The sequence below is a fragment of the Psittacula echo genome (genome assembly GCF_963264785.1).
Source record: "Psittacula echo genome assembly, chromosome: 3".
NCBI classification, from domain to species: domain Eukaryota; kingdom Metazoa; phylum Chordata; class Aves; order Psittaciformes; family Psittacidae; genus Psittacula; species Psittacula echo.
The window spans coordinates 72,081,955-72,105,152 of NC_137736.1; the positions used below are offsets into that span (position 1 = coordinate 72,081,955).

The following is a 23,198-nucleotide window of genomic DNA, read 5'->3' on the forward strand; positions in this document are numbered from 1 at the left end:
TAACACTACTTAACACTTATCTGATTCTATGCAGATTCCAGGAAAGTGGGAGAAAAAAGAGATCTCTTTCCTAGAAGCAGATTTTCCTTTTAAGTGTGTTAATATGGTGAGGACTAGTTTCTTCTCTAGGTTTTTAAGAAGAACCAAAATTCATCACTACTAAACTTCTAACCCTCAGATAAGTGCAAATCAGTCTTGAGCAACTTGGGATTTTTTATTTCCCATGAACTGGTCCTTAGTGGTGGTGTGCATGGATGGATGAAACACAAAACAGTGGTGCTAACAATTAAGACTGTACAAGGTATAAAGACTGTCTGAAGACAGAGTGACACAGTCTGATGCTACCCAGTGTCCTTCAGTAATGGAAGGAGTTGGACATTTGCTTTGCCAGTATTTAAGATAGCACAAGCGCTACAATTACTTTGCAAAGGGGAGAGAAGCCCTAGAAACCCCAGTTGACTCCAGGCACGCCAGAGAAAGCTCCTGCTTCTTCTAGTTTTTTGAAAACGGCACTTCCACCTGCACCAAACCCATGTAACCAAATAAACAATATGCACTAACACCCAAAAATAACCTTCAGGTAGTTGTCTAATGGTGCTTGGTCAGGGAAACAGCAGCAGCAGCTCAAGGATTTTGACACGCTGCTGTTGTCTGCTGTGAAGTTGGAACTAGAGCTGCATGGATTGTGCAGCATTACTTCTTCCCTCATTTCCAGAAATCAAGTAATTGATTGCAGCCTGCTGCAAACATGAAAATTAATGCAAGTGTTGGATGTGCAAATAATATTTGAACTCTTACAGAAGAAGGACCACTTTGAAATGAAGAGTGAGGAGAAGCCACCAGAGAAACATCTGATTCTGAAGAATTACAGTGATTTCATTGCTTAGTTCTCAAAACCTCCGGAGCAACCTCTGCTTTTTGAAGAAAACCCTTCAACTTTCTCTTACTAAACACTTGGCTGTTATAAACCTGCCCATGCCACATCCTGAAAACACAATGTTGGTATTTGTCAGGCATCAAAAAATTCCCTTTTGATGGGAGAAAGAAGATTTGGTGAGACTGAAGCTTATATGGCAAGAGTGCAAATCCTCCCTGGAAGCTGTAAAATATCCATGTGCACCAAAATTCTGCTTTACTTACAGAAACTTTTTGATAAGACACCATTGTGAAGGATGATACCAGCAGCACCATGCTGCTACCTGCAATGTAAAGTTTGTGCTGGTGAGCTTCTTACCACCCGCTCAGCCCTTACCAAACTACCTACTCGAGAACGAAGTGATCTTTGGCACACACGAGTAAATTGCTGCAGCACAGACATATCTGGACAGTAATTAATCACTTTGAATGCTCAATGTGTTTGGATATAAAATTAAGAAAGTCGGGTTGTTAAAAAATGACAGATTTAAGCACCATCTGGGCTCTGTGGCCACGGTGGCGCGAATTCCAAAGGAAGGCTTAACAGTGCATGATCCGAGAATCCCATCTGTCTCAGCTGAGACGAAACAAATAAATAAATAAACCAGCAGCCTCATTTGCAAGGTTTTCCCAAGTTTCCCAATTTAAAAATCAGCTTGCAATAGGAGAGCATATAGAATTAGAGGCACTGCACCTTCAAAATGCATCTCGTGACTTTAATACATTACTGTATTATACCTTTATGGAAAAATCTCTCTATAGGTATACCTGTGTAGCTCAAATATTTTGAGATGGCATTTTCTAGTGTGAGTTCATAAAAAATATAATGCTAGTAAAGAATCAATGTGATATGACTCTTTGGCTGACTTGGGGATGCCAAAATGCCTTTCTGGCACCCACAACCTCCCTTAGTTCTTTCCCCAAACCACCACTCACCTGCATCTGCTCTATGGCAGCTCTGCCTGGGGATGAAATGCATCCTCCTTGTTTCCCAACAGACCTCCCTTTGGCCACCCTGCTGAACCTCCGTCCAAGGACAGAAGCCACTCAAACTAAAGTCACCTGCATCTAGTTAACCTGCAGGATGTCTTCAAAAAAACCTTCCTGGTACAGAAAAGGTAAACAAATCACCCGAGATAGATGAACACCATACGAACACAACTATTTGCCTTGGAAGAGCTTAGCCAGGTGGATTTTCAGTGTAGAAGTGAACCCCAGGAATACTCTGGCATTGTCCCCAGGAGTTTTTAAGTTTGGTCTGAGTGCTTCCCTCCACCTGGTTGAGCACCAGGCTGGCTGACGCATGGATGATGTCTGGTGCCCAAATGTCTTTGTGCCTCACCACTGAGGATGGTGCTTTCTGTGTCAAGGTGCCTCTTTTGCTTTGCAGGAAAGACGGGACTTCCCATCCTTGGCAACTTCTGCCCTCGACACATACCCCAATCTCCATGCTGGCCCAGCCCATATGCAGCTCTCCCGAAGGATCAGAAAGTCCCAAATCAAGACATGCCAAAGCCACACTCTCCTCCTGTCCCAAAGCCATGGGGTTGCTTTTCCTGCAGATGAGGGAAATGGACGTTCATAGGCCTTTTCCAAGGTCTTGAGGAAGGGGCTTCTCCAAAGGTTTTGCATCTGCCTTATCCTCTGCTTGGCCAACAAGTGACCACAGCCTCTCTTGCATAGCCGCTCTTCACTAAAACGGAGTCCTCCTTCCCATCCTGCCTTCCTCCAACAGCTGGAATAAGCTCCCAAGACATATCAGCAGGAAATATGCCCCCAAAGTACAAATTACTAGTTTTAGACTTAAATAAGATAGCATCATAGTGTATATCATAGCTTCTTTCAAACAGAGATGATTGTATCAAGGCATAGTCCCAAGAAAGATTTTTGGGTTTTTTTTTCAGTATCCTGATTTTACCTTCAAAAATCTCTTTGTTTTTGCAATATGGAATATGTGGGTACATTTTTCTGGCTTCATAATGTAACACTTCTTTGGCTCTGCTCTCACGTTTCAGTTTCTGCTGTACATTTTTGTAGGAGGATTATCTGGACCCAAATAGATGAGCAAATAGGTAACATATCCTCTTACTTAAAACTGCTTTTAAATCAGTGGCATTAAGTTTGCTTATTCTTTCCTTTTTTTAATTTGTTGTGTTGCTTCTGGGGCTCTCCTTTCAGAAAAATCATGCAACTCCTGCAGGCATTACCGAGAGCCCACCAAAAAGACAGTACATATAATGAATTTCCACATAGCTACATAGACAAAGCTGCCGTATGTTAAAAGCAAACAGACCACACTATTTTCCACGAAATAGATATGTTTCACAGAAATTTGCTACAAATTATAAAGAATAGAAATAAAAAGATGGAAATGTGATAATTAAATCTTCTTTCACTAGATGTCCAGCAGGAAGATGATCACTGCATAATCTCATAAATGAAAGTGTAGGTCATGGAATCTGGAAAACCAGCACACAGCTTTACAGCTTTACAGAGCAAGCCTCTAAATAAGAGTGACATCAGGGTCCGAAGTAGGCAAGCCACTGCTCCACCGAAGCCACTCTGCTGGGAAGGTCTCAGCACCTCCAGCGGTGAGGCTCTGAGGCCCCATAAAGGTAATCCAGGAGGACTGCCCTGCTACTCTGCACCCTTCAGACGCTGCCTCACTGCTGTCAATCCACTACTAAATAAAGGAGATTTACAGAAATAATAACAGAAGCACTATATATGTTATTGATGGGCTGGCTATATCCCAGGTGATGGGGATTGCTGATGGCAAGCGCAGCACCAGAGTGCAGAAGGCGACCAGCAGAGCTCGCCTCAGCATCCCTATACACCCTTCCTGGCAGGAATGCTTATTTTTGAGGTGCCCTATTTCTGGAAGATGACAACAAATGCAAAGTATTAACATAATTATAGCAACCCACAATTTCCATCAACAAAAAATATTTTCTCAACAAACATGACATCTATTTATGAACTTCCTTGTAGTCAGACAAAAGATGCGTTTGTTCTCTTAGTACGTGTTGCTTAAAAATGAATACACTTCCCCAAAATGGGCATTTCTTTTTTTTCTTTGTAAATAAACCAGCACCTGGTTACAAATTTTTCTTTGTTCATCAGTTTCATGAGATTTAAAACAAGATGAAAAGATATCTTTTTATCTGTAGAATTTTGAAGTCATGTGAAACCTTTGTAGTGTAAATAGGGACAGGACATTAAAAATAATCTGAATTACTAGAATACTGTTGGATGGCCTATTAAATACAGTATTTTCACAACATGGTAAAGTGAGCTATACTATAAATAACATAAATTTTATCCCTGTATAATTTAGCCTTTATCACCCTGTGGGTTTTTTTTATTATTAAGTCTAGATAAAGGTTTTTGTTTGTGCAAAACTGGCACAAGGTTCCCTGTGAGAAAGTTTTTGTACCAGTTAGGTAAGAAAATAATGAATTTAACTTAATCCTCATCACTAAACGCTTTCTTGGAGACACGATCCTCAGAAAGGGTAAACATTTTCATGTTATGGCACGGATGAGCCATGCTCAGTGTGCACCGGAGTGGAGTCAAGACAGGCTACTGATCAGTTTGCACTGCGTTTGGTATCATCTTCTCCACTTACAGAACAGCTGTGTAAATGGAAGGGCAGGGAGAGCAGCAGGGTTTTAGGCTGGGGTTTGAGAGGTGTGCACACATCAGAGGGGACCGAGGGAAGCAGGGCAAAGCAGCCCGTCTGCGGCTCCGCGGCTGGAAACCAAACATCCCTCTGCTATCCCCACAGAAAGCAAACGCAAAGCACCATGGGCTGCTGGATGCACGTGGGGCCACAGCAGGAACCAACACTAGGGATCATGAGGAAAGTGAGGGAAGAGTGTAGTCCAGCTCAGCCAAATTATTTCAGAGAGGGCACGGCACATGAGGCTGCCAGAGACAAAACTATGGCTCTGGATAGAAACATTTGGATATGGCGACTGCCTGTTCTGGAACATCGTAATGGGCATGCACATCTACAGTGGGGACCCTCCATGTTTCCAGGAGCTGGAGCAGGGTGGGAAGGGTGGTGCTGGAGCAGCGTATGGGGCCTGCCAGGCCTACTTCCACCTACAAAAGGGATGGCTTTCTCTATTTTGGGCTGGCAAGTGTTTTGCAGTCCTGGGACAAACTGCAACCTGCCTGTGTCTTGCAGTTTTCTGACCGATAAAAGGGCTTGAAATGCATGTCTGCTTGGTAGTGACGTGCCCTTCTAGGAGGAATTTTAAATACTTGGAGACTGTTGGATGAAAGGAGTAAAAATATCATTACCATAAAGCAAAACATATAAGCGTTTTCCTTATGGGGAATGCCTCTCGTTTTACATAAATTTTCTATGCAAATTAACCCGGGGTGATTCTAGCCACATGAAAAAAAATAGATCTCATTAAATGTTTGTTTTGCATTTAATGCCGAAATCAGCTGGGTGGCGTTTCTAAAGAGTTCGACTGCAAGAAGTAAACTTGAGGGAGTAAAAGGTGAAATAAAAGCTTTTCCTTAGTGCAGAACCCAAATTATGGTGAAATGGAGTCAAAGAACAGGATGTGCTGGTGCTGATTTCCACTTTCGGAGCCAAATCATTTCTGAAACACCCCAAACCCGCTGTAATTACCCAGCTGATGCTGGCTCATCACCAGGTGCAGCTCCATTTCGGCAATGAAGCTTTACAGAAGCAGCGATGCCACTGAAGTTATATGAAGATTAATAGAAATCTGAACTGTGCTACATCTTATATAAACAAATGCTTTTGTAGGCGTGCTGAAAGGCCCATAAAAGTAAACTACAACCTCGGTGAAGCCTTTTAAACTGACAAAACAGCACGGCAGAGGTCAGGGAGGCAGGCGGGTGGGTCAGCAGAGCCCTGCCTGCAGGTTTAGGGGTCGGTCCCTCTCTCCGCTTGCATAGGGGCCTCGCCGGGGCTGAGGAGGAACTCTGCCATCGCTCCTCCCTCCACCGGAGCAGGAACACTTGAACTGCCCTTCTGTCTCAACAAAACTTTAGTTTGCTGATTGGGCACGAAACAAAAGAAAGACAGCGGGACGCGATTTACAAGGGGGCAGGGTAGGCTGACATGCTATTGTACTCCAGAGGTATCCACAAGCTGTTAATTCCATTTTAACATTGTTAATAAGACTGTTAACACATCTGACTTTGTTTAGAGACTTTAAAAACATCAACAAACTAAAGAAAAATAAATAAAAATTCAAAAAAGCACCCATGCCAGAAGTAAAATATGATCTTTTCAAGCAGCATCAAACACACAAACGTGACGCTTCTGCCTGTCCAGACCTGGCAGCAAGGAAGAGGGACAGCAGGGAGGCTCAGAGACCCGCATCCACGAATGCTTCATCCTCTCCTTAGACTATATAGCTAGCCACATTTTCCAGGTTAAGTTTAAAGGACTCTTTTCTAGCACTGCTGCTGTTTTGAGAAGGAGAGGGAGCAAACCTGGGGTGCCCCCTCCGCGCACACCTCCTCTCCCTCACTCGCCCTCGCACGCAGGCAAATGTGCAGATTTAATCAGTGTGGAATGTTTTAAATGAATAATTGGGTCTGACAGATTTATTGCAGTTAATTTTGCAATAGAATGGAAAAATGTTTGGATCTCAGCCTTTAAAGTATTAGGAAAACAATTAATCCATCACATAACGGAAATTCCTGTATTACACCCTCATGTCCAATTAAATAATGTCAAGTAATCTTACATTGTAAAATGCTAAAAATTGAAGCTCGAGACAGTGAGGGAATATGCTTTAATTTTTTTCAGGAACCTCGAAACCAAAATCACATCAAATTAAAATCAGATGCTTCAATAAAAGGTTTTTTGGTTCAGATGCTTCAATAAAAGGTTTTTTTGTTTATTTTATTTGGAGGAGGAGACTGTTTTTAAAGTAAAAAAAAAAAAAAAAAATCCATCAAAGAAAAAAAACCCAGCCTTACTCAAAAAAACACTGCTTTCCCTTTTGCTCTGCAGCTTTTGGACTGAAAACGCTGTCTTAGCAAGGCAATCTCAAAGCAATCTCAAATCAAAAGCATTAGGATGAAGTGTGCGACCGCAGAAAAAAGCCTTTAAAAGGAGATACCCAGCACTTCTCTTTTCCAGCAGGCAGAGGGGCAGGTTCCAAGGTACTTACTCAGACACAACTCTCCGAGACTTCAAGCCATGTTTTGCTTGAATAACGTCCCATAGGATCGAGTCCCCAGTCTAGGACCAACTGACAGCAAACTTCTGAGACTGAAAGTAAGCGGGATTCGTTTGTCTTTGTTTACAGCCCAAAGCTGCTAATGCTGTAAAATTGCTTAATGTCACACTCCATCTCCTTTTTATTAAATGTAAGGAAATAGAAGAAAAAAAAAAAGAAAAAGAAAGGGGAAAAAGCCTGCAAATCAAAGAATCAAAGAACTTTGTCAGAATAACAAAAACACCGACTTACAAATGTCTTGCCTGCCCCTGAAATTTGAAACTTGGCAAATTCATCCCGTTCGGCTGCTGTACAAAAGGTCCCTGAAGCGTGTTACAGTAGGGACCTGCGAACTTCCCAAATACTTTGGCTGTTTCTAAACTAGGGGAGATGGGGCTGAAGTTTCAGGGCTCCCTCGGCTCAAGGGAAACGAAAGCAGTGATGAAACTTTAATATCACGAAGGTTTAAGAGGAGCACGTTCGGCTGTTTGGATGGGGGGATTGCAGGCAGTCCTGTGGCAGGAGAGGTAGGAAGCGCAGGGACAAAAAAGGATTGGAGCACGTGTCGCTAGAGAAAGGCAGCAAAAAAAAAACAAACCCCACAAAAGTTGGAGGCACTGAAGAAGGAGTGAATATAAAACATAAGGAAACATCCTTCTTCCAGTAAGTCAAAAGGAAAAAATAACAAACTGAGATCTCAGGTCACATTTAAGGGCAATAAATATTGCAGTGCCTTGCTGGCACCTTTGTTAAGGCACCATCAGCATGGCTGGACAGATGAAAATAGGGATTTTACTGAACAAAATAAGTATAAGACTTGGCCACCACCATTCAATTTGTTTTTCTAAATACAACACGGTGCTTATTTTGCTGGTTTTCTACAGCCCTGACATTCTGGATACTCACATTGCCACCTAACTATTTCTGTTGCCATAACAACATTGTCAGAAATTTGATCCTTGATATCCTTTTTAATAAAATCATTTTGGGACTTGGGACCTTTCAAAGGTGGGACAGTTTCTCAGTTTAGGCAGCTCACACCTTTCTCACAAGGAGCCTACTCGTTTCTATTTCTCTAAAAAAAAAAAATAAAATAACCTTCTAATTTGAAAATGATGCCTTCTCTCTCCTCCCCCCCCTTCTTGACATTGGAAATAGGCCTGTTGCTATAAACAGCTTTTTTGGCGGACTTGGGGTAGGATTTTCAAGGAATAGGCAACCTACAGCTGTTGGGGGACCACCTCCTAAGGCTTACAAAAAGGAGAGAAGTACTGTACATGCAGCACAGCATCTGAAATAACAGGCAAATCTTCTCCACCAACCCACCAGATGGTTTTTAACATCTTCAGAAATTAAATGCACAACCAAGATTGACTTAGAAAGTGCAATAACACTGTATATCTTGCATCTGGTCACTCGGGAGAGCCTCATCCCTCCCACAAGGCGAGTGGAGCTCTCTTTGGGAGCTACCCCTTGGCACAGTTAATATTTTTACTGCTTTCTCAGATCAGCTCAGAATTAGTAAAATAAAAAAGCCCCTAAACCACCAACCCCTGGCTCTTCACCATTAAATAAACTGGATTCCCAGCACAAACAGCAAAACAATGGCCAAGAGGATGTGACTAACAAACGCTGAGGGAAGAGTCAAGCTGCCCTCTCTTTGCATATGCAGTGAAACAGAAGTCATTGGGGTTGGGATTTCCCCCCCCCCCCCCCCCCATTTAACGTATCTGTGCATTTCAATAAGTTGAGAGAAACAATGCCCGGCTTTCAAAAGTTGCAAATTACAGGGAATACATTGCAAAATGTGGCTAGCCCATTACACTGGATGATGTTTAGAGTATTTATCTTTGGGTTTGGGGTTGGTTTTGTTATGGTTTGTTTTTCTTAAAGAAAATGAGAGAGAAAAATCATAATCCTTTGGGAAAATAATCCTGCATGGGGAAGAAACTGTATCCATGAGAGATCCAAGAAACTTCATGGGGAAAAAAGTGGTTTGAGTGTATAGCTTTTGAAAGAACAAATATCTGTTTATAGTCTTCTCACTCGCTGGTCAAAGCCAGAGAAGTTCCCTCTTTCAAGTGCATTGATGATCTTCAGCCAAATGTGAATATTTGTTGTCTTCACTGACAATGGCAGGCAGACTCTTCTACACCTACACCCTATACAAACCACACTTTGAAGGGGAAAAATTCCTTTTTTCACTGTTACCAGTGGTATTTCTATATTGCTAAAGGAGCGTGATGGGAATCGTGCCCTTTCCAAGCAGCTGGTTTTGCAGCTCACGTTGGAAAGCGCCTGCCACGCTCAGGAAGGAGGGGGCATCCTCCCCACGCGGGGAAAAAACTCGAGAACCCCCTCGGTAAAAACCCCAAACCCACCAACCACCCAAGCCTTTCAACCGTCTCCCAGGCTCGATGTGCCTGTTATCTTTTTCGGACACGACGTGAGGGCGGCCGGGCCGGGAAACCAGGGTCTCCAGTGACACCCACCGACCCCGCCGCGAAGTGCAGCCCCGGGCTGGCCGCCGAGCAGGGTGCGGGCAACGGGGCAGACGGAGAAGTGGGCAGGGGTGCAGGCAAGGGGAGGCGAGGGGTGCCGGCAGTGATGTGGATGGGGCAGGCAGGGATGTGGACGGGGGCAGGCGGGATGTGGATGGGGCAGGCAGAGATGTGGATGGAAGGCAGGCAGGGATGTGGGTAGGGTGTGGGAAGCGTGCTTGCATGGGGTAGTGAAGAGGTGGGCAGAGGTGTGGATGGGACAGGCAGAGGTGTGTGCAGGGGCAGAGAGAATGTGTGCAGGGGTGCAGGCAGGGAAGCAGGCAGGGGTGTGGGTGCAGGTAGAGGCAGGCAGGGATATGGGCAGGCAGGGGTGCAGGCAGGGGTGTAGGGGCAGGCAGGGATACGGGCAGGCAGGGGTGCAGGCAGGGGGCAGGCAGGAAAGCCATCAGCTCAGCATTCCTGCCTGGCTTTAGATCTCAGCAATTGTTTCCCCTTCCCTCCTGGCGGGGCGAGAGGAGGGAAGCAACCACTTCAAAGAGGAAACTTTCGGCATGAGGCAGATACAAGAGCTGCTGTCTCTCTGTTACCCAGACTATTATTATTATTATTAATATTTCAATACTCTCTTTTTTTTTTTTTTTTTTTTTTGTCAGCTTGCTAATGAAGCTGTTGTTATTCCTGGGAAAGGAGGAGGCCAGGCACAGCAAGGGAAGCGTGCGCACCGACAACTCCCTTCCCAATTTGTTTTCCCCTGAAGAAAACAGGGAATCTCTCTGCTGAAGGAATGGGCTAGCAGCTCCCTGGGCCCGCAGCTCCCATCCTCACCCCGCGGGGCTCTGAGGGCAGCCAGGCTCTGGGGTGAGCCTCTTCTGTGCCAGGCTGACCCGCAGCACCTTCTAGCACCTTCTGTTCGAGGGTTTTCAAAGGGCTGCACAAACACTAATTAATTACCCGTGCTCTATACCCATGCAAACGGAGACCAGGGATCCATTTTACAGATGGGGAACAGCTTTGCACCAGGAGGCCCAGTGACTCACCCCTATCTGTGCTCAAGACAGAAATTAAAATACTCATTTTCTCAACTTTAAATATAAACCCCACTGACTATTGCATAAAACCCACTTTTACCATTCCAGGGTTCCAGGAGACACAGGCTGAGGGTGAAATTAACTGCCCATCTTCTCACATTCAACCTAGAGACACACAAAACCTAACAGAGAGAAGGAACAGGGCACTCCTCTTGCATTCACACCCGTTTGCACCAAGAGTTTTAATCCCAAATTCTTTACACAGTGAAAACACCACCAAGAAAGAAATAAAAATCATCAGGAGGAGAGGGAAACTAATTTGAAAAATTTGGGCATGCTCATAGCTGCTCATCTGAGCCTTTAACCAGATGAAGAGCCAGTTTGGTAGATCGAAAGGAAAGGGATGTCCCTGGTGTTAGGAACTACAAAGGAGGAGACTCTGGCATCAACACAGGCTGGAGACGGAGACAAATACTGATGGGAGGAGGGGGGTCAAGGAGATAGATGGGGACCAGATTTTCCAGGGCAACTGAAGATGCAGACAGGCACCTGGCAGGATTTTCAAAAGCAACTGAACAAGATGGGTACCTAAATGCCACCGACTTCAGCGGATGGCAGGATGTCTAACCTGCTTATGCTCTTTTGAAAATCCCATTAAGTGCCAGCTGCATGTTTAGGAACCCAAACACATTTGAAAATTTATTGTAAGGCTCTAGATGGATAAACTCGATAAGCAAAGCACTGTTGTGCTGATGTCAAGAATTAAAAGCAGAGTCAGATTCCCTCCCTGCCCCAAAAAGGAGTCACGTGGCTAACAAGTAAGAGAATATTTCTTTCTAATTTAAGAAATAATTTTGCATTTGCACATCTAGCCTTCCTCATTTCTAGCTCCTCTCTTTGTCCTTCATAATAAACCAAATAGAGTGAGTACGGATTTCAGGCGGAAAAGCAATAACACTGCCAGGCTCCTGCCACAAGTGAGAGATTTGCAACGCTGTGGGGGGACAGAGAGAGACTAGGGGGACACAGGTAGGTGCTGGGTTATGCAGTGAGGCAGGGACATTGCTGGGACAGCAATGTGTGGCTGCAGACATGGGCAGGCAGGAGACAAGAGGCAGGCATAGGAGAGCAGCTTTGCCATCACTCTAAGATGCAAAACGATGTGACCGAGGACATCCGGCAACATCCCTGTACTTTCAGGAGGTGCACTGCGGCGACGCTGGAGAGGCAGCACGTTGTCATGAAATAGCTGTATATCACACGTACACCATTCAGAATCACAACATTATTAAGATAAGGATTATTTTTTCTTTGAATCAAGGTTATTTTGACAGCTTGGATTTTCCTGTAAATTTTGATGCCTTTACATCTTTTTTTTTCACAAAACCATTGAGGCAGGAGTGTTGAGGGAATGCCAGACTTTCCCATGAGCTCACTTTAAATATTTAGGTAGCATCTGTCTCTTGATCACTGATGAACTTCAAAATCCAGAGTAAAATCTCAACAAACAACTGTGTAAAGACACAGACTTTCTGAAAGGTTCTTCAAAAACCCCCACTATCTCTAAAGCATTTTAACGCCAACAGCTAAACTGACACAGCAAAGCCATTGTGTTTTGCACCAGTTTTGTTTTGCTCTATACAGCTGTGTTTTCACAGATGCAAAACCATGTGTCTTCAGCAAAAGGTCCTCTCTTCCCCTGAGATGTGAAGGAAGATCAAAGGTTCAAACACAGAAATACAAGCTCCTTTTCCCTTTGGAACACGTTTTTATTTTTTGCAGTGGCTCTAAACCAGGATTTCCATCTGTCGTCCTTATGCAATGTACAGGTTACCCTCAGCAGCCGGGTTTGTGATGTCGTTATCTCAACTGAGGAGTGCAGAGATGAATCACTCACACGCAGGCTCTGGCCATCTCACCAAGCAGCACAAGCAGGGCTGCCTCATTCCACCAGCCCTCATCTCACAGGGTTCACGGTTGAGGGGTCCCTGCCTTTCCAACAGAAAATTAGGCATTTCCTGAATACTTATGTGACTACTGTCACATTTAAAACTCTCCATCCCTACTCTCTGTTGTAATTAACCAGTGTAATTCCTCGGGATTAAGTGGCAGTGCTTCAGTTTACAGCATGAGAGATTTAGGCCTACAGCTTTTACACAGTATCACTTGACATTTTGTCCCTGCTTCTTCACCAAGCCGGCTGGCAGCAGTGTTGGTATCAATGTTTTCCTAGCTGGTTGTAAAAGGTACTAAGTTGTTGCTATTTATATGGCTAGCTGGGAACAATTTACCTGTGTTTCACAATAAAGGCTTTATAAAAAGTGAAGTATTCGTGGCAGTTATACCACAGAAAATAGCACTGAGGTGATGGAAGATGATTCTGGGACCACAGAAGGAATTAGCGGTACAGCTCTGTACTTTTAAGGGTGACACAATCGATAAACACGCACATAGCTGTGTATTGTATATAATTACACATCCCGTGTGGTACAGTCGCGGTGGGACAGGTCGCGTAGGGCCGCCCCTGAGCACGGCGACAGCTCCAGCGGTCGCAGTGCTGAGCAGCAGGACGCCCCGGTGGGTTCCCGGAGGGCGCAGCGGCCGAGAAGGCGAGGGCAGGCCGGTGCCCGCCTGCGGTGGCAGTCGGTGCTGTGAGCGGCAGCCGGAGCCCGCTCTGCCCGGCCCAGTGCCTGCCGCGGCCGCAGGTGCGCCACACCGCCTCGCACCGGCCAAGGCGCGGGGCGGCTTGAGGGGAGGGGGCCGCGGCCGCTCGAGCTTCCCTCCCTCACCACCCCCTCCCGGGCCACCCAACCGGCTGCCGCGCCCCCCCAAGCTCCGCCCCCCGCGCCGCTCCGCCGGGGCAGCACTGCCATCTAGCGGCGGGCGGGCGTGTGGAGGATAGCGGGCCGAGTTCCCCTCCTCGGGGCTGCTGGGCACGTCGGTATGGACGCGCCCGGCCGGCCGTGCCCCCCCCCGGCTTCGTGGAGCTGTACGCGAGTAGGCTGGAGCCCACGCGGAGGCCTGTCACCCCATGGAAACCCCCGAGTCTCCTTCTCCTACTGCCCCTGGCCCCACGGGCTCAGGTGGGCTTCCTCACACAGTGAAACACTAGCCCACTTGCCCGTGGGCTCACTGGGGGGTCCATGATCACCCCACTCACCAGTTGCCTACATGCATGGATGGACGGATGGACAGACAACATACTTTCCCTGACAAGAACAGCTGCTTGAAAGCCACTTCATGGAGGAAGAAAGCAAAGCAGTGCCATGGCTGACTGCTGGTGCTGAGAGCTGGTTCAGCCAGGCTGGGCACTGTCACCAGCGGGGCAAAGGGCCACTAGCCGGTCTCTGTGACCACCCACAGAAAACCGCCATCAGGACATGAGTTGTAAGATGACCACCCTGAAGGTGCAGGTGGGGTGCAGGATAGGGCACGTGCCCTGCCCTGTCGAGAGTGAGCCCACCACTGCTGGGGAGTGGCAAGAGCTGGGAGGAGCAGCCACCGGCCACCTCTGGCACCTGCACAGCTGCTTACAGTACTGCCATGTCCTGTTTCACACTTCTCCACGTGTGGGGCACATGTACGAGCCAAAAGAGGAACTGGCAGTGCAGCTGCCCACACGGAGGTCACTGGGGTGGACAATGGCAGTTGCAGCCCCTCTGTGCCCTTGGCAGTGCTCAGCCCGAGTGGCTCCACGTTGGCAGGAGAAGCCACAGTTGGCATTGCCCAGGTGTATGGCTTTGCCCATACACTGCATGTGCCACTCCTGAATTGTGCTGAGCTGGAGTCAGTGCAGGCAGCTGGATTGCTTGGCATGTACAACAGAACCATAGCCCACCTGAAGTGATGCCAGGACCATGATTTCACCCGCTGCAGAAGGACTCCACATGAGATAGAAATGTTGGGAGATGAGCAAGCACTGGGCCACCTTCTGTGGGCACAAGGAAAAGTGGGCACAAGGAAAAGAGCAGTATAGCATCACACCAGCTGTCTCTCATAGGACACTAGGACCAGTTGCAAGGCTTGGGCAGCCTGCTGGGATATGACAGTCATCGTCAGAGCCAGCCCATAGCTCCATTCATGGCCCTCCCAGGTAGGATTACTACCGGAGGATATATGCCTCTGACCACTGTGATGGGAATCTTCTCCAAACTTCCTTGGTACAGCGGCAGCTCCATGATTGCAGCATGCACACCAACCCCCTCTTCGCATAGCGTGCTTCCCCTGGAGCTGCCTGGCAAGTGCAAATCTGCACATTTTATAGGCCTGCATTGAAGGCCCATAAGGCTCTGGATTAGACCTGCTCAGTACTTTAATGAGTATGAAATTAGCTTTGGCAGGAAACTCCCAAAAGCATGCTATGCACATCACACTCTGAGAACAACACACGGCTATGTTGTCATTTGGAGAAACCAGCACAATCATGGAAGAATAGCTCATCAGTAACTCCTCCTTTGCAAAAAGCCTCCAATGGGCTCAGTAGGATAAGATAATAATCAACAATTAATAGCTTTTAGCATTGCCAAGTATAGCTTTTGCCAAGTTAAGCCTTTCTTGACTTCTCCAGCCTAAGTCCCTCTAAATATGCAGGGCAAAGGCAGCACCATGGCTCCAGAGCAGAACAAGAGGAAGCAAGTGTATAATGAGGAATCAGATGGACACCTTATTTTTGCCATGAGTTTTTCAAGGTTTTTGAAGTCCTTAAAGAAAGATTTATGTAAAAATCAGCATTTATCACCATTCACTAATTCAAATCAAATCCTTACAAGTCTATCAGAAAAGAGATTGCGAAAGGCATCATCTTCTCTTGCTCTGTACAGCTTCAGTTGCACTTGCTTCTCCTCCTTACAGAAAGAGCCAAAGTTGGTGATAACAGTAACTCCACATTGCATGGGGGGGGACAAGTTCAGCACTGTGTTTCCCTACGGCCTCTATGCAAAACAGAAGGATACAAGCCTACATATTGCCCTTATGGAATTTCATCACCACTTACTCCTGCTTACCAATAGCTACCAAGATTACTGTGAAGCCGTTACTCACTAGAGCTGGTTGAATTGTTTTTGCATGAAGAATGAGTTAATAAAAAACCCCAATGTCAAAGCTTTGACACATAGCTCCTTCAGTCAATTTGAAAGGCAAAGAACATGGGCACAGCCTGGTCTACCATTTTCATTTTACTGGCCCTCTATTTTCACAAAGGCAAATTAGAAAAAGGAAAAGAAGGAAAGGGTAAGAGAGACTGAGGAAAGAAAAAAAAATCAATGCTAATTTTTCTTTAAACAACATAAATAAAGAGGAAAAAAGTATAACTTTCCAAAACTCTGGATATTTTGTTTTACATTTTGCAGCCAGCTCCAATGTTATCTGAACAGGAGCTTAGTAGAGATGTAGCACATCAGCCAGTGGACAAATTTACTCTCCAAGGAGAATATAGAAAACCCCCACTTTTATTGAATTGATTAGATGTCTATTCTTATTGACTGAATACCACGTGGGAAGAAAGCCTATGCAGTTCAGCTAGGGAGAGGGAAAAGAGGAACATGAAATGCTTTCCAGGGAGCGCTGTGCTAAGCAGCAGCCATAAACCCTCTACCAACAGGACACCTACTGCTTTTGATGATTGAAGGCTGCAGGTAGATGTCCTCTTCTGAACCTAACCTGAGATGGCATCAACCTGGGCTGTTTGGGATCACCAAGACTGCCTTGCAGCTATGCTGGTGGGAAGGGGTTACACGAATGCCCCTGACCCTGCTCAAGGCACAACAAGCCACATTAGTGCCTATCGAACTTCTCTGAGGCAGACCTATGGGAGCAATGGCCTCTCCCACAGTGGCAGTGAGACAGGAGTGGTGCCATTCTCAACCGGCATGGCAGGCTCCAAAATGCACAGCTATGACCTAGCTACCAGCTGCTGGTAAGAACAAACACACAGAGCTGTTTCGGGACATCAGTTCTAGTTAACATGCTCAAGCTAAACAGTTCACTCCTGTGCCATGCTTTCACACAGCCCAAGCACATTTTTGCTTATTTTCTCTGCAATAATTAGAATTCAGCTGTGAATTTCCTTCCCTCACACTGATTAATTTTCATTTCAGTACCAATTAGTAAAGGCTAAACTTTAGGGCTCACACAAGGGAAACTGTTGCACAGCCCAGCACCAAAAAAAATCCTTCTATTTCTTCTATTTCAAACAGAAAGCTTTACTGCCTCTTTGTTGTGAGAGCAACCTAGATCAGAGAAGTGACAACTCATCTTCACAAAGACAATAATGCAAGCGCCCACTATCTGAACACAAGGTTGTAATTTAACACGATTAAACAGCCTTTTTGCTGTAGAAAGATGTAAACAATTGCTACAATCACAGGACCTGAGTTTTTCTGCAATTGCAGATTTCCTCTGTGCTAATTTGCTAGTCCAACACTTCTGGTGTTCCAATAGCAGGGGGTCTGTGTTAGCAACGTTGGTCTTTTTGTTAACAAAAACCTCAAACCTGCACATTTAGTTAGCTCTGCACCTGAGCACTGGAGGTGGATGTCTCCTTGTCTACAGCTTAGATTCATTCTTCCTTCTAAATTTCTGGAATTTGCAGCCTAGACTGTAAAAGTACCCATTTTTCTCCATGAAACCTACAGAAAGTTTTGTTTCTCCGTGAACACAGCAACATCATTCTCCACATTCAGCTTCCCTCATGGAAGTAGACTAACTACAGCAGGATCATGTTGTGGTCTATTACTAAGTTGCCAGATACTCATTTTTCAGTTGCACACAATTCCGCCAAGAGTAGGGACCAGAATTGTCCATACTGTGTGTCCACTACAGGCTGAAGTTCTGCGAACTTCACAGTAGTAACAGGTGCTTGCAAAGAGTGGGGTTCTTCTGCATATTAACATTACCAAGACCTTGTACAAAGTTCTTTTTCAAATTATTTCCAACTCAGTAAGGAGAACTGGGAGTCCTTTATATCTTACATATGTCTTTGTCATGCTCATTAGAAATCACCCAAATTTGGCAGAGTTAAAAACCACTGAAAAACTGCAATTTAACATAGGCAGGGAAGACTTGTTTCATTTCAGACGGTAATAATGTAAATGTTCTGCTATGCCTCTTCCACTTGCAGCCCTTGGTCAGACCAGACTGTGCAGCACCTGTCCCCTCAAGGAAGCTCCACAGCATGGCTCAGGTACACCCCAAACTCCTGCCCCATGATGGTGGCTACCAGCAGTTCTGGGAAAACATGGGAGGAAGGTGCTTTGCTTCTGCATTCCCCAAAACCTTCCCGCAAATGCTGAGTCTTAAGAGAAAAGGTAGGCCTGGTCTAGCAAGACAGCTGAAGTGAACAAGAACATTCGGAAGGGGAACGGGACTGAAACAACCCACTTAGGAACACAGGACAAGATGGAGCTGCTAGAGAAAGCAAAATGGTCCTTGATGCACATCGGTGTCTTTAGTTGCAGAGATTTCTCCCCTCAAAAAAACCCCAAAACCCCAGAAAAAATACTACCAACTATAATTCAGTTGTTAGAGAGTAAGTCAGTGGGGCTTTGGCAAGCTGCAGCTCCTATGATCTGCTCATACTGGGGGTTCATATTCATGTTCGGATGAAAGGCTGTGGCAGAAAGAGGCCCTAGGGGCACTACAGTCCCCGTTTTCCTTTCACTCCCCACAGCCCTGTTTTCTGACATCCCCCTTCCCACTCTTACAAGGCCAAGGCTCCTGTCTGCCTGCCCTGGCTCCATGCTAAGGAAGCATCACGGCCACTTCTCTGGGGACAAAGATGGCAAGGGCAGAGGCTCAGTGACACCAGGCCACACTGAGCAGGAGTAACGTATGTGCAGAGGACACTGATGTCATATCAGCACCTAATACCTTGGTGCCATGCACACATTGCTAAGTGCAGTACTGCAGTACTACAGTACTATCTGCATGTTGCCCACTGCAGCTTGGTGCTCTCCAGCTCACAAGCCATGCTGACAAACCACATGGGGTCCAGTATCATTTCAAGCTAAAACATCCTCTTAGCAATCTCTGAAAACCATGTTAGAACACTACTGCTAAGACTGTGAGACAAACTGACAGACAGGAAGGAAATAGCCAAGTTGATGATTCTATATAATCCAAATTCACCCTTCAGGGCACACAGCTTATGAAACTGTCTTCAATAATACATTCCCACAGAGATGCTTTATGGGACAGGCCTGAATCATGCATGACTGGATAAGGAAGATTATTGTCTGTAGGAACCTGAGAGGTTTTTGTTTGTTTGTTTGTGTGTTCATTTTAAACTTTTTTAAGGTCTTGCCCTTACCTGGGGACATACTGCAGAAGCAGTGCTATCTGGCATACAGCTCATGTTCACTGGATCAGAGCGAGATGATATAAACAAGCCTAAGCATGACCTTTGAGGCCAGTCTATGAAGACTCATCTAAAAACTACTTTCTTACTTTAACCAATACTTGATTAATATGAATTACTTGGATAACTAACTGAAACAAGGACAGGGTCTGCCCTCTACCAACTGAATGCCTCTACCTATTCATCTATAAAGTAATAGTTTAACCCATTACTAGTTAAAGCAGTGTTTTGGAAATGTAGGCTTGATTCATCTCAAAATAAGAATAAACATGCCATTGCTCCTCATCACAGATCAATTTCTAAAGTAAGAGGACACTCCTGTCAACATTGTTGTTTCTACACTGTCTAGAAGGGTCCCACCTAATTAATCAAGTTTCGAAATGTTTTTGGAAGCAAGAGCTTAGTGACTCAAATAAAGGGCTAAGAGCTCTGAATCTTCAGTGGAAGAAAGTACTTTCCTGAAACTCACAGTAAGGATACTAAATCTATGAAAAGGCTGTGATTTAAGGAATGGCTTTCTGAAGTATTCCCCCTTGTCTAGGTTTAGGTGATTCCCTGCTCACTATTTCTAGCTCTTCTCAAGTGCAGTGAAGTCACAGCCATGATGCTCTGCGGGTCTCAGAATTAAAATTATCTGGACCTTCAAAAGAAAAAGAGTGCAGGTGAAGAGGATTTGCATGCCCACGGCATCTGATTTTTCCCCCACATAAAAGCTATTAGTACAATAAATGGTATTAGTGCTCCCCGCACAGCTCGTTTCACTAGTTCTTCTAATAACAGTAGAGAAAGCCTATTTATCTAACCTAGTGCTACTTTTCAGCTCTCATGGGAAGGTGCCTCAAAATTGAAAGCTGAAATACAGATTTCTACTTCCTTAACTGCAAGATGACAACTGAGCACCCAAATTTATGGGACATTCATGACTCTCAGCTCCTTATGCCTCAGCTCCCTATTTGTAAACCAGTAGTAATACCAGCCCTTTTCATCGTGAGGGTTTTCTGAAGATAAATTAATTAATGTTTGTTAAGCATTCAGATATTTATAGCAATAAGTGCCATAGAAAAGCTCATGAGGAAATTAACAATTCTGTCTTCACAGCAGGGTTTCAATAGTGTGCAGTAAATAAGGCCTAGGGCTACACATTGAAAAATTAGGAGAAAACAAAATATTGAATAACTGCTCATTAACTCAGCATCGTCCATCCTGTTCACTGAGGCAGGGGTCCTGTGGAAAAACCCATGTATGATTCTGAAATTAAAAGACTACGCTATCATGCAAACATATAAGGGGGCTGAACTTCTATTGCATCAGCTTTCTTAATTCTGACATTTCCTAACTCGTGAATATTTTACTTCCCAGCCTTAATGAGGCTGTTCTTGAGCTGTTGCATGTCTTTGCAGTCTCCTTTATGAGAAAAGGCTTATAAGAATGCAGTGTGCAGGGAGAGACAGAGGCTGAATGAATGCCAGTGTCATAAACGAAGGCTAATAATAACAACAACAAATTATCAAAAGAGAACTTCATCAAAGTTTTGCTCCAGTCTTTTAAAAGGCAAGAAAATACTTGTGAATCAGTTCACATCTCATGGCAATAATATGCAACCGATGGGAATTTCTAGAAAAAATGGGGTCAGAGAGAATATTTACCCACTTACTTAAACAAGATTTTGTCGTCAAGAGGTAACAATGCAGCCTTCCATGCAGTTGGTCTCTCCATCTCGGCATTTGGATGTGAAAGCTGGAAATCAAATGCCTTCAAAAGCACCAGGTGTTAAAAATCAAGCTGGTTTTGAACAAAATCTGAGAGTAATTAGAGCTTAACAGTTCCTTATCTGCAAAATTACACAGAAAAGGAGAGTAGAATAATAAGGATGTGTTAAGAGCAGAGCCTTGGCAAACCTGTCTCTGGGCAGCAGGAGGAGGACTGCACAAAATGGGCTGTCCAGACATATCCCTCCACACAGTCTTCCTCAGAGAGGAAAATTTGTGAGGATATACAACAGCAAAGATACCTGTCTGTCCGACAGAGATCACCCAGCCTTAGTTGTCATTGCAGGAGCATCTAACGTGCCAATGCATTTCTATGTGACATCATCACAGCTAAAATAAAAAATATTTCCCTTTTAATAAATAAAATATATAGCCTAAAAATGAGGAAATTTCATTACAGAACTAATGGATATTTACCTACTGGGAAAGTCCTATATGTTTGCCTGGGGTTTTTTTGTCAGATGTTTAATCCGACAATCAGTTATTCATTAAAAAAAAAAAAATGGGGGGGGGTATTTTAGGGAAAAAAAACCCTCAAATAAATCCAAGACCTAAGTTAAGAAATATCCATCAAAATGTTAGGTGCTGAGTTACATTAAAAAGATTATCAGCCTATCTTGTCAAAAGAAAACAAATCCAAAAAATGATGTTTGTAGTAACAAATTCAAAGCCATGACGAGAAGGCAATGGGAAACTGGCATTTTTCATTTCTTTTCATGCTGCTTTGCATCTACATTAACATAGGTTGTGTATTTTTAGGCTATTTTTTCCTGCCACTACAAAACAAAAGGAAAATGGTGGGGGAACCAAAACATACTTGACTATAAAATGTTAATTCTGCCAGAAACACTTGCTTATTCTTGGAACAGTGGCTATCTAGCTTGAATAGATAAACCTGAGGGGAAAAATCTCCAAGATGTTTTTAAACTCTGCAGCACCAGAAACGTTTTAACACTTGCCTGTTGAGGAAGTTTTTGCAGTGAAGAGTTTCCCTAGAGAGATTATTTACAACACTAATTTAAGGCTTTACTTCGTAATTCCTCCTCAAAGAAGAAGGAAAAAAAAATCCCATCGATTTCAGAGCAAGCAAGTGGATTGTTAAGGATGACTGCAATGACAGTTCAAATCTTCACTTCTCTCAGTTATGCTCCTTTTATACTACCTCTCCAGAATGATACTAATCAAATACTTAATAAAATTTCAATTAATTAACATATTTGCTCATATTCTTCATTTAACCATAGCTTTTAAAAATAATTTGATATTAAATTCAAGATCCCAAGCACCTGATTCAGCAGTCAGGTTACACTGTGCTCAGCCACACAATTCCTTGTGCATTCTAACAGCCTCACGCTTTCTGTATGAGCAGTGAAAGAGTTGTGTTGTCCTTAGGTGTCCTGGGGTTTTTTGGTCATAGGTACTTTTTGTGGTGTGGCAGATAATTGCATTTTTTCTTACTTATCGGCCTTTAACTGGGCTTTGAAACCCAAGTGGGAAATCCTGAGCGGCCTGAAGCCAAGGGGAATTTTGCATTGCCTGTGGTTTCATCTCCCTCAAAGGCTTTTTTACTTCAGCCTACGTGGCTTTTAGCAGCACCAGACTCTGTTCACAACCACCAGATCGCCACAAAAGACAATACAGAGAAACGATGTTGAACTGGGCTGCAATCTTAACCGGTGTGTGTCCAGCTTTTATCCGTCCTTGTGCTGTGCTGGTCTGTAAGGTCAGCTCGATGCTTTGCAAAGCTGCGCCTGGAAAAGCTTTCCATCGGCAGGAGAGTCTGCAAAGTGAGACTTTCACAGCCCCAGCCACTTTCCAGCACACCAGCGTCTCGGGCTGGTGGTAAACCAGCAGCCGAGGCAAAATAAATGCTGTTAACTGTACAGCATGCAAGGGGAAAACTTGACCTGCATCGCATTAAAACACATGCACGTGCACCGGCGCGCGCATGCAGCCTGCTCAGCGCTGGGAAAATGGACAGACTGAGTAGCATCTGTGCTGGGGGGGGATATGGAACAAATAAGTAATTGCTGTTTTTACTAAGTAAAGCAGAAAATTACAGCATATCAACAGCCAAGCATGTTTGTTGCCTGGAAAGAACCATTTGTGTTCCAGTTTGGGCTTTTCTACTCATTTGAAGTCTGTGCCTCAAAGTACATTAAAAGCAATTTAATGATTATTATGGGTTTATGTCCTCGTATAGATTTGAAATCTATAAATATAACTGGGGGGAGGGGAGAGGAAAGCAAAATAAATAAATCCAGTCAAATTTTCTGTATTTTTAAAAGCGAAACCTGAAGGAAGATGCAGCTCTGAATTAATGCCTTAGAAAACATGTAATTCTTTTCAGAGAGCATGTATTGTATGAAAAATCTGTCTTGGTTTATCAGAAAAGTGTGTGGCTATATGTGTGT

The 23,198-nt window shown here is 44.5% G+C and overlaps 1 protein-coding gene across 1 annotated transcript in view; it reads right to left on the minus strand.

The window, feature by feature from the left end:
- The window catches only part of CLYBL (citramalyl-CoA lyase), a gene marked incomplete at both ends in the record, with an annotated part of 168,442 nt that overhangs the window by 126,474 nt on the left and 18,770 nt on the right, over positions 1 to 23,198 (minus strand). The window lies entirely within an intron of this gene.